This window comes from Chiloscyllium plagiosum, unplaced genomic scaffold (genome assembly GCF_037043375.1).
Source record: "Chiloscyllium plagiosum isolate Xiang-an unplaced genomic scaffold, Cpla_swu_hap1 HiC_scaffold_27, whole genome shotgun sequence".
Taxonomy (NCBI): Eukaryota; Metazoa; Chordata; class Chondrichthyes; order Orectolobiformes; family Hemiscylliidae; genus Chiloscyllium; species Chiloscyllium plagiosum.
Genome location: NW_028270165.1, coordinates 31,531,513 through 31,543,918, shown reverse-complemented (window position 1 = coordinate 31,543,918; position 12,406 = coordinate 31,531,513). Strand labels below are relative to the sequence as shown.

The following is a 12,406-nucleotide window of genomic DNA, read 5'->3' as shown; positions in this document are numbered from 1 at the left end:
CTAGTGAAAACAGCCCCAAGTGCCTCAGTCTTTCCTCATACGATTTTCCTTCCATACCAGGCAACATCCTGGTAAACCTCCTCTGCACCCGTTCCAATGCCTCCACATCCTTCCTATAGTATGGCGACCAAAACTGCACACAATATTCCAGATGCGGCTGTACCAGAGTCTTATACAACTGCATCATGACCTCAGGACTCCGGAACTCAATTCCTCTACCAATAAAAGCCAGTACGCCATATGCCTTCCTCACCGCACTATTTACCTGGGTGGCAACTTTCAGAGATCTGTGTACATGGACACCAAGATCCCTCTGCTCATCCACACTACCAAGTATCCGACCATTAGCCCAGTACCCCATCTTTTTGTTATTCTTCCCAAAGTGAATCACCTCGCACTTAGCTACATTGAATTCCATCTGCCACCTTTCTGCCCAGCTCTGCAGCTTCTCTATATCCTGCTGTAACCTGCCACATGCTTCCTCACTGTCAACAACTCCTCCGACTTTCGTGTCATCCGCAAACTTGCTCACCCAACCTTCTAACCCCTCTTCCAGGTCATTTATAAAAATGACAAACAGCAATGGTCCCAAAACAGATCCTTGCGGAACACCGCTAGTGACGGCACTCCATGAAGAAACTTTGCCATCAACTACTACCCTCTGTCTTCTTCCATCCAGCCAATTCCTAATCCAAACCTCCAACTCACCCTCAATGCCATATCTCCGTATTTTCTGCAGTAGCCTACCATGGGGAACCTTATCAAACGCCTTACTAAAATCCATATATACCACATCTACCGCTTTCCCCTCATCAACCTCCTTCGTCACCTTTTCAAAGAATTCAATAAGGTTTGTGAGGCACGACTTGCCCTTCACAAAACCATGCTGACTATCCTTGATCACATTATTCCTATCTAGATGTGCATAAATCCTATCCCTTACAATTCTCTCTAAGACTTTGCCCACAACAGAAGTGAGACTCACCAGCCTATAGTTACTAGGGCTATCCCTACTCCCCTTTTTGAACAAGGGAACCACATTTGCTATCCTCCAGTCTTCTGGGACTACTCCTGTAGACAAAGAGGACATAAAAATCAAGGCCAATGGCTCTGCAATCTCCTCCCTTACTTCCCAGAGAATCCTAGGATAAATGCCATCAGGCCCAGGGGACTTATCTATTTTCACCTTTTCCAGGATTTCCAACACCTCTTCTCTACATACCTCAAAGCCATCCATTCTACTTATTTGTGCCTCAGTATTCTCATCGACAACAATGCCCTGTTCCTGAGTGAATACTGAAGAAAAGTATTCATTCATTGTCTCCCCAATCTCTTCCGCCTCCACACGCAACTTCCCCCTACTATCCTTGACTGGACCTATTCCTACCCTAGTCATTCTTTTATTCCTAACATACCTATAGAAAATATAAGGTAATTATCTTCAACCTCATTCTGACTAATGGTTACAGCTGCAGACAAGACCCTGACTCTGCTTAGAAGCAGCTCCTGAAGTGGAGACCGCAGTTCCGGGATGAAATCCGTGCCGCGCATGCGCGGACTTGCACGGAGCCAGTCATTGACACATTGGAAGGGAAGGGGCGGGTCTGGAGGACCGTGCGGCAGAGCCGGTCCTCCAACCAATCGGAGTCGACTAAGGGGCGGGACTGGACAGCGGTGCGAAGCATGCGCATCGCCGGCGCTGGAGCTGGAAGGACCGAGGGTGGGATTTAAAGGGACAAAGGGCGGAACCTTGAGACAGGAACATGCCCCCCCACCCCCAAGACCCCAATTAGAAACTGCAGCTGGGAACTGGAAGTTGCTTTGACAGCAGGTTAGAAGGGTAGGATTTATGCACAGCTACTTTCCTCTTTGAATTTCTATCCTGCACTAACAGTGAGGGGAGTTTGCAATAAACAATAAGAAATAGGAGCAGGCGTGGTCCATTCATCCTCTCAAGCTATTTTAAAAGATCAAAGTTAAAAATCACACAACACCAGGTTATAGTCCAACAGGTTTAATTGGAAGCACACTAGCTTTCGGAGCGACGCTCCTTCATCAGGTGATTGTGGAGGGCTCGATCGTAACACAGAATTTATAGCAAAAATTTGCAGTGTGATGTAACTGAAATTATACATTGAAGAATTGATTGTCTGTTAAGCCTTTCATCTGTCAGAATACAGTGATAGTTTCACTTCTTTCATGTGTAAATCACAAAACCCTTTTTTAAGAAGTTGCATTCTCGGGTTAGCTGTTAACAATGGTGATAGCTAGACCATGTGTTGAAGGTGTTAGCCCCCTGTGTTCTCTGTCTATGACCTGATGTTTAGATTGATTCCAATCTAAAAAGTGAAATAACAGAGTTTTACATAAATTCATGCAGTTTTTGAGCTCAGAGTTCGACATGAATCTATGTGGTTTTTGAGCAAAGTGCAATGTAACTTTGTACCAAAACAATTCACCACACACAATATATATGTGTGCATGTGGGTCTGTCTGGAGTGGGGGTTGTGAGTGCAACACATTATCAATGGAGATGAGCACCTCACCAAGACCTTCCCCACACCTCCACTACTTGCAAAATTGACAGGGTACCCTTTGTTACTCAGTACTTCCCAGGGGCTGAAAAATTACGCCATATTCTTCGTGACCTACAACACATTATCAATGCAGATGAGCACCTCACCAAGACCTTCCCCACACCTCCACTACTTGCACACTCACAACCCCCACTCCAGACAGACCCACATGCACACATATATATTGTGTGTGGTGAATTCTTTTGGTAAAAAGTTACATTGCACTTTGCTCAAAAACCACAGATTCATGTCGAACTCTGAGCTCAAAAACTGCATGAATTTATGTAAAACTCTGTTATTTCACTTTGTAGATTGGAATCAATCTAAACATCAGGTCATAGACAGAGAACACAGGGGGCTAACACCTTCAACACATGGTCTAGCTATCACCACTGTTAACAGCTAACCTGAGAATGCAACTTAAAAAAAGGGTTTTGTGATTTACACATGAAAGAAGTGAAACTATCACTGTATTCTAACAGATGAAAGGCTTAACAGACAATCAATTCTTCAATGTATAATTTCAGTTACATCACACTGCAAATTTTTGCTATAAATTCTGTTACGATCGAGCCCTCCACAATCACCTGATGAAGGAACGTCGCTCCGAAAGCTAGTGTGCTTCCAATTAAACCTGTTGGACTATAACCTGGTGTTGTGTGATTTTTAACTTTGTACACCCCAGTCCAACACCGGCATCTCCAAATCATTCAAAGATCAAGGCTCATTCGCCACAGGCCTCAGCTCCTCTTTTGAGCCAGCTGCTTTTATGACTTCAACACCCTGACATTCAAAAATGGATTTCTTTCAATCATGTAGTCCCACTATTCTCTGGGTAGACAATTCCAGGCATTCTTTACTCTCAAGAGGAAAATTTTCTTCCCTCCTTTGTGTTAAATAAGAGTCCCATTGTTCTGTGACAGTGTACTCTATTTTGAAGTATCTACACTAATGGGTGCTGGTGTTGGACTGGGGTGGACAAAGTTTAAAAAGCAACTAGGCAAAAGTGAGGACTGCAGATTAGAGTTGAGAATGTGGTGCTGGAAAAGCACAGCAGGTCAGGCAGCATCCCAGGAGCAGGAAAATCGATGATTTGGACAAAAGCCCTTCATCAGGAATGAGGCTGTGAGCCAACGGGGTGGGGAGAGAAATGGGAAGGGGGTGGGGTTGGGGGGAATGTAGCTGAGAGTGCAATAGGTAGATGGAGGTGGGGGGTAATGGTAATAGGTCAGAGAGGAGGGTGGAGCGGATAAGTGAGAAGGACGATGGACTAGTAGGACAGGTCATGAGGGTGGTGCCGTGTTGGAAGGTTGGAACTGGAATAAGGTGGGGGGGGGGGAATGAGGAAACTGGTGAAATCCACTTTGATGCCGTGCGGTTGGAGGGTCCAAAGGCAAAAGATGAGGTGTTCTTACTCTAGGGAGGGGGTGATTAGGGAGTGACGATGGAGGCAGCCCAGGACCTGCATGTCCTCGGCGGAGTGGGAGGGGGAGTTAAAGTTTTCGGCCACAGGGCGGTGGAGTTGGTTGTTGCGGGTGTCCCGGAGATGTTCTCTGAAGTGCTCTGTGAGTACGCGTCCTGTCTCCCCAGTGTAGAGGAGACCACATCGAGAGCAGCAGATACAGTAAATGACGTTTAGAAGTGCAGGTGACATTTTGATGGATGCGAAAGGCTCCTTTGGAGCCTTGGACGGAGGCGAGGGGGGGAGATTTGGGCACAGGTTTTGCGATTCCTGCGGTGACAAGGGAAGGTGTTGGGAGGGAGGTTGGGTTGGTTGGGGGGGGGTTTGGATCTGAGGAGGGAGTCACGGAGGAAATGGTCTTTATGGAAAGCAGATGGGGGTGGGGAGGGGACACCCTCTCTGGTGAGGACCGGGGGGTTTTGTCCTTGTTGCAGTTGGAGGGGCGAGGTTCGAGGGTGGAGGTGTGGGAAGTGGATGCTGCCTGACCTGCTGTGTTCATAGAATCCAATCATAGAATCCCTACAGCGTGGAAACAGGCCCTTTGGCCGAATAAGTCCACACCGACCCTCCAAAGAGTAACCCATTCCCTCTTACTCTACATTTACCCGTCACTAATGCACCTAGCCCACACTATCCCTGAACACCATGGACAATTTAGCATGGCCAATTCACCCTAACATGCATATCTTTGGATTGTGGGTGGAAACTGGAGCACCTGGAGGAAACCCACACAGACACAGGGAGAATGTGCAAACTTTTCCTTCTACGAATCACTTACATTAAAAAATTTTTTTTAAATTGTCAGAAAAGACCCTCACTGTCTCCAGCGCAGGGGAAATCAACCTTGGCGATGGCAAGATCAGCATGGATCAGGATTGGCTGCTGCTTAGCCTCTTTTCCCAGCCCAGTGTGAGGTGTCGATGGCTAGACCTTCAGCAGCGAGGTCCGTGAAAGGATTGCTCCCAGAGAGGAGACAATCGTGAGCACCTGATTACTAGGGAATAAACAGGGACACTGCTTGAAGCAAACAACAGATCACTGTGAACTGGAAGACCGTTTTTGACAAGGAGCTGTATCGTGAGCATCCTCGGCTACCACGAGGACATTGCCAGAGGAAGGAACCAAACCAGCTCAGTAACTCTTCCAAAGCTTTCAGCTCTTTCTTCACCAAACCATCGTAGAGCTGCTCGGGTGAGGGGGACGACAGCAAGTTGGTAACACAATTGGCTTGGTGATAGGAAGCTGAGGGTAATAGTAGAAGGACGCTCGTTGGACTGGAGACATGTGATTAGTGGAGTGCTGAAAATGTGTTGCTGAAAATGTGTTGCTGGAAAAGCGCAGCAGGTCAGGCAGCATCCAGGGAACAGGAGAATCGACGTTTCGGGCATAAGCCCTTCTTCAGGAATCGGTACTGGGTCCACTATTGTTTGTTACCTATATCAATGATTTGGGAGCTGCACAACTGGAGGTCGCAACTGCTAGCCTGAGACTCAAACACTCTGAATCCAGCCACATAGCTCACCACCTCTCTGTCTTTAACCTGACATCTAACCTCCACTACCAACCTTTTGTCTCATCTGCCAAGTTGAAGTACCGCCTTGAGGGAAAAAGGGGGAGTTTGTGCTCACACTGCGGGTTGTTAGCTCGTGGCTTTAAGAAGTTGTATCATCACCATTCCTAGAATTTTGCCTGGTGCTTTTTGTTAGGAATGAATAGTTATTCCCGCCTTACATAAAACAAACTGTCAGAAGTCTCTGTAATACCTGTAGCTCGGGGGCAGGGAGAGGTTATTGCAATCACTTCACAAAACATTCATCTCGTTATGGATCCACTTTGTGTCTGTCTATGTGATTAATTCAGTGTCTGAGCGGCACTTGGGATAAATGTGCGTTCTGAGTTATCCCCAGAAACTCCTGTCACTACTCTCCACCATCTCCCCGCTATACTTCCAATTCAATCAATACTGGCCAGCTCGGTTCCCATCGCTCTGTAGTTTCCTTTAGTCAATTGTAATATCAGTTCATTTGATTCAAGCCTCTCCTCTCAACCTGCAGGGTGAATTCTAAGAATAAATAGTCACTGCCCCCGAACAGGTTATCCACATCAAGCTGCCTAATAAAGCATGTTTCACAACACATCACCAAATCCAGAACTGCCTGTTCCCCAGTCAAGTCTATCTCAAGCTGCTTGAAAAGAAATCCCATGGACATTCCACAAATTCCTTTTCTTTGGATCCACTACCAACCTGGAGAAAGTGAAGACTGCAGATGCTGGAGATCAGAGTCAAAACGTGTGGCGGTGGAAAAGCACAGCCGTTCAGGCTGCTAACCTCCTTGGATGCTGCCTGACCGGCTGTGCCTTTGCAGCGCCACATTTTGTTGACTCTGATACACTCCCAACCTTACTGTCCCAATCTCCCCACACATCCATGTCCCCCATGATTATTCTAAGTGTCTTTCTTCCATGCCTTTTCCAATGTCCTGATTTATCTTCTGTCCAACATCCTGACTGCTGCTAGCAGCCTGTACATAACACTCTTCAGAGTTGTTTTTCCTTTGCAATTCCTCAAGCGAATCAAGTTCTAAATTGGGGCAAGATGAATTTTGATAGGATTTGACAGGAGTTTGCAGGGGTTGACTGGAACAGTTTGTTTGCAGGCGAAGGGGAGGCCTTTAAAAGTGAGACATTGAGAGTTCAAGGTCTGAGGGTGAAAGGCAAGGTTGACAGGAATAGGGAACCCTGGATGACAAGAGATGTTGAGGCTTTGGCCAGAAAGAGGAGGTATGGCTCAGGTACAGGCAGCCAGGATCAAGGGAATCCCTGGAGGAATATAGGGGATAAAGGAGTTTATTGAAGAAGGAAATCAGGAGGGCAAAAAGGGGACATGAGATAGCCTTGACTGGGAAGATTAGGGTGAATCCATAAAGGTTTAAGTACATTAAATGAAAAAGAATAACTAGAGAGAGAATAGGGCCCCTCAAGGACCAAACTGGACATGTATTTGCAGAAGCACAGGAGATGGGCGAGGTCCTGAATGAATATATCTCCTCTGTGTTTACCATGGAGGAAGACATAAGACTTGGGGAAGTTAGTGGTCATCCCTTGGGGACAGTCAATATCACAGTAGAGGTGGTGTTGCATGTATCAGAATGTATGAAGGTGGATAAATATCCTGGTGCTGACCAGATATATGCAAGAACACTGCAAGGGGCTAGAGAAGTAATTGCAGGGGATCTGGCTGATACTTTTGCATCGTCGTGACCCACAAGTGAGGTCCCGGAAGACTGGAGGGTAGTGAATGTTGTGCCATTATTCAAGAAGGGCTGCAAAGAAAAACCCAGGAACTACAGACCAGTAAGTTCAACACCTGTTTGAGAAGATTCTGAGATAAGTTATACATGGATTTGGAAAGACCGGGTTTGATCAAGAATAGAAACGAAAGCTGAAAATGTGTTGCCCCTCTTCAGGATTCCTGAAGAGGGGCTCATGCCCGAAACGTCGATATTCCTGAAGAAGGGCTCATGCCTGAAACGTCGATTCTCCTGCTCCTTGGATGCTGCCTGATTGCTGCGCTTTTCCAGCAACACATTTTCAGCTCTGATCTCCAGCATCTGCAGTCCTCACTTTCTCCTCTTTGATTAAGAATAATCAGCATGGCTTTGAGAGTGGGAGATCATGCCTCACAAATTTATTACAGTTCTTTGATGAAGTGGCCAGGAAGGTTGACGAGGGCAGGGCGGTAGATATAGTGTATATTGATTTCAGTAAGGCCTTTGAGAAGGTTCTGCATGGTAGGCTGCTCTGGAAGATTAGATCGCATGGAATTCAAGGCGAGCTGGCAAATTGGATACACGGTTGGCTTGACGGTAGGAAGCAGAGGTTAATAGTGAAAGGATGCTTGTCAGACTAGAGACCTGTGACTAGTGGAGTGCCTCAGGAGTCGGTGCTGGGTCCAATACTGTGTGTCATCTGTATCAATGATTTGAATGAGAATGTACAAGGCATAATTAGTAAGTTTGCAGATGACACTAAAATAAGCGGTATTGTGGACAGTGAGGAAGGTTATCAGAAATTGCAGCTGGACCATGATCAGCTGGGGAAATGGGCCGAGAAATGGCAAATAGAGTTTAATATAGATAAATGTGAGGAAAGTCAAATCAAGGTACGAGTTTCATGGTAGGGCCTCAAGGAGTGTAGTGGAACAGAGGGATCTTGGAGTTCAGATGCATGGTTCTCTGAAAGTGGAGTCACAGGTAGATAAGGCAGTGAAGAAGGCTTTAGGCACACTGGCCTTCATCAGTCAGGGCACTGAGTATAGAAGTTGGGAAGTTATGTTGCAGGTGGACAAAATGTTAGCGAGTATTGTGTACAGTTTTGGTCACATTGCTACGGGAAGGATGTTGTTCAACTGGAAAAAATGCAGAAGAAATTTCCAAGGACTCAATAGTCTGAGTTTTAGGGAGAGGTTGGACAAGCTAGGACTTTTTTGTTTAAGAGTGTAGTAGACTGAGGGGTGGGGTGGGGGGGCACTTTTAGAAGTGTATCAGATCATGAGAGGCATGGATAGGGTGAATACACTCAGTCTTTATCCTGGAGTTGGGGAATCAAGGACTAGAGAGCATCAGTTTAAGGTTAGAGGGGAAGGAATAACAGGGAACCTGAGGGGCAATAATTCTTTACACAGCGAAATGCACATGGAACGAGCTGCCAGCAAAAGTGGTTGAGGCGGGTATATTAACAATATTTAAAAGGCATTTGGACAAAAACATGGATAGGAAAGGTTTCAAAGGATATGGGCCAACTGCTAGTAAGTGGGGTGAGCGAGCATGGACCAGTTTGAGCCAAAGTTGTCTGTCTCTGTGCTGTAGGACTCTTCGACACTAAAAGTCTACCCACACAGATTCCATGACCTCCAAGTCTCTATCACATCTCCTTATCGATTTTATTTCTTACGATCAAGCCTGCTCTGCGTATTCGCATATCCTTTCCATAGGATGTGTATTCTTGGATATTTAGTTCCCAGCCCTGATCCTTTTGGAGTCATGTCTCTGTGACAGTCACGAAATCACCTGTCAATGTCAATCTGCGCTCCAACCTCACTTACCTTGTTTTGTATACAGGTACAACACCCTCAGTCCTGCACTGCCTGCCTCCCTTCTCATAGCTGCCGCTTTATCTGCTGGGCCTGAAGTTAGATTCCAAATCCTTTCTATACTCTCAGTCCCATGACTCGTTCTGGAAACTTCCGTAACCTCTGCTGAGCCAAATCCACCATTAACGTTTTCCTTAATTTTCCACGGAAGTGTACCCACACCCCACTATTTAGTTAAAGCCTCATGCTTGACCCTAAGTGGTGCAATTTACAAGGACTCTGATCCCAGCCAGATCCGGTGGACCTTGCTCATCAGAACAGCTCTCCCCTTTCCCAGTACCGTTGCCAACTGCCCATGAAATATGAACCTGTTTTTCCCACACTGATCTTTGAGCCACACCTTTACCTCTTTAATCTTGCAGAGACTGTGCCAATTAGCTTGCGGCTCAGTTAGTAATCCAGAGATTACTTTTTGTTTCTGCTTTTTAATCTAACCCCCAAAGTTTGTGGGGTGAATCTGTACTTGTAGAATTAAATTTTACTTCCCTCAGCTGAATCTCTTTCCTCTCTTAACCTCTATCGTCAGTACCTAGGTGGACCATGATAATTGGATCTTTCCCCTCCCATTCCCTCCATAGCCCAGAGGAGATATCTGGAACACAGGTAACACAGCCTTCAGGACTCTTGATCATGCCCACATAGAACAATGTCTATTCTCCTGACTATACAAAGTTACAAATGACACAACACCAGGTTATATTCCAACAGGTTCATTTGGAAGCACTAGCTTTTGGAGCGCTGCTCCTTCATCAGGTAGTTGTGGAGTATAAGATTGTAAGATGCAGAATTTATAGCAAAAATTTACAGTGTGATAAAAGTGAAATTATATATTGAAAAAGACCTGGATTGTTTGTTAAGTCTCTCATCTGTTAGAATGACCATGTTGGTTTCAGTTCTTCCATCTGTCAATCGCAAAACGTTTTTTAAAAGTTATATTCTCAAGTGAACTTTAGCAACTGGTGTCATGTTAGCCCAGATAATGTATCGAAGGTGTGAGCTTCTCTGTGTGAGACTGTCTGTTGCTCAGTGGTCAGACTGATTTTAAACTAAAAAAAAAAATGGATTTACAGAATCTTACATGGATTCATGCAGTTTTTGAGCAAAATAAAATGTAATTCTGTGAGTACAGATTCACCTCACAAACATGTGTGTGTGTGTGTGTGTGTGTGTATATATATAGACACGTGTGGGAGTTTTGTCACATACGTTTGTGGGGTGAATCTGTACTTGTAGAATTACATTTTACTTTGCTCAAAAAATGCATGAGTCCATGTAAGATTCTGTAAATCCATTTTTGAGATGAGAATCAGTCTGACCATTGTGGCACAGACATTCTCACACAGGGAAGCGCACACCTTCTATACATTATCTGGGCTAACATGACGCCAATTGTTAAAGTTCACTTGCGAATGTAACTTTTAAAGGAAGTTTTGCGATTTACATATGAAAGAACTGAAACCAACATGGTCATTCTAACAGATGAGACACTTAAACAATCCAGGTCTTTTTCAATATATAATTTGAATAATATCACACTGTAAACTTTTGCTATAAATTCTGTGTCTTACAAACTCATACTCCACAACCACCTGAAGGAGCAGCACTCCGAAAGTTAGTGCCTCCTATTAAACCTGTTGGACTATAACCTGGTATTGTGTGATTTTTAGCTTTGTACACCCCAGTCCAACACCGGCATCTCCAAATCCTGACTGTACAATCCTTGATTGCAACTATACTTCTCTTTCCTTCTCCATGTTGAGTAGCTACTTGCACCACGGCACTCAGTTTGCTCATTCTCCATACAGCCGTTCGTCATCCACACAGGGAGCAAGAATTTCAAACCTATTCGGCAAGGACTGAGGCTCCTTCTGCACTACCTCCTGCATCCCCGTCACACCCTCCTGTCCCTGAATTTGAGGTTATTAATCTAAGGGGTGTAACGCCTTCTGTAAAGACAACATCCAGGTAACTCTCGCCCCCTGCCTGATGTGTCATAGTGTTCGAAGCTCAGACTCCAGCTCATCAACTCTGAGCCGCAGTTCCTCAACCAACCAGCACTTGCTACAGATGTGGTCATTGTGATACGAAATGGGGTCTTCCAGCTCCCACATCATACAGGTACAATACATCACCTGGCTCTGCACCTCTTTTTAATTCATTCTTAATTTGATTTTTACAAATTTTCTACTGATCTTTTAGTTTGTAACCTGTAAATATTTACCCTATTTATCTTCAATCTGCAAGTAACCTTTGACAGATAGTCACATTAGTAGCTTTCACCAACCAATGAAGTTATGGCTTTAATGTGATGTCACTGTGTTGTGCTGGACCCAGATCTTGGGGCTGCAATTGATCATTTTAAAAAGACCTTACAAACAACAAGTCAGAACACAAGCAAAAAGCACCTCTGCACCAAATTCCAAGACTGCCTATAAACTCAACAAATTATATACTCACTCAGACTCTCTCTCTCTCACTCCGGATGTGATCTCGCCTTCCTGACAATGCGCGGCTTACAGTGAGTCCTCTGGTGTTGCTGTAAGTTGGATAACTGGGTGAAACTCTTCCCGCACTTAAGGCAAGTGAACGGTTTTTCTCCGGTGTGAGTTCGCTGGTGTACACGTAAGGTGGATGACTGAGCAAATCCCTTCCCGCAGTCAGAGCAGACGAACGCTTTTACTCCAGTGTGAGTTCCCCGGTGTGATTGCAGGTTGGATAACTGAGTGAATTTCTTACCGCACTCAGGGCAGATGAATGGTTTTTCTCCAGTGTGAGTTCTCTGGTGTTGGTGTAAGTTTGCTAACTGAGTGAATCGCTTCTTGCATTCAGGGCAGCTAAATGGTTTTTCACCAGTGTGAATCCTCTGGTGTTGAGTTAAGTGAGATAACTGAGCGAATCTCTTCCTGCACTCAGGGCAGGAAAATGGTTTCTCTCCAGTGTGAGTTCTCTGGTGTTGATTTAAGTGGGATAATTGAGTGAAGCTCTTCTCGCACACAAAGCAGGTGAATGGTTTCTCTCCTGTATGAGTTCTCTGGTGTACTTGCAAAGTGGATGAATCAGCAAATCCCTTCCCACATTCAGAGCAGGTAAACAGTTTTTCTACTGCGAGAGCTCCATGGTGTGAATCTAAGTGGGATAACTGAGTGAATGTCTTCCAATGCTCAGTGTAGGTGAACAGATTTTCTCCAGCATGAGTTCTCTGGTGTTGATGTAAGT

The 12,406-nt window shown here is 45.2% G+C and overlaps 1 protein-coding gene across 1 annotated transcript in view; it reads right to left on the bottom strand.

Moving 5' to 3' along the window:
• The window catches only part of LOC148143526 (uncharacterized), a 59,383-nt gene that overhangs the window by 23,102 nt on the left and 23,875 nt on the right, over window positions 1-12,406 (bottom strand). The gene's annotated exons all lie outside the window — the stretch shown is intronic.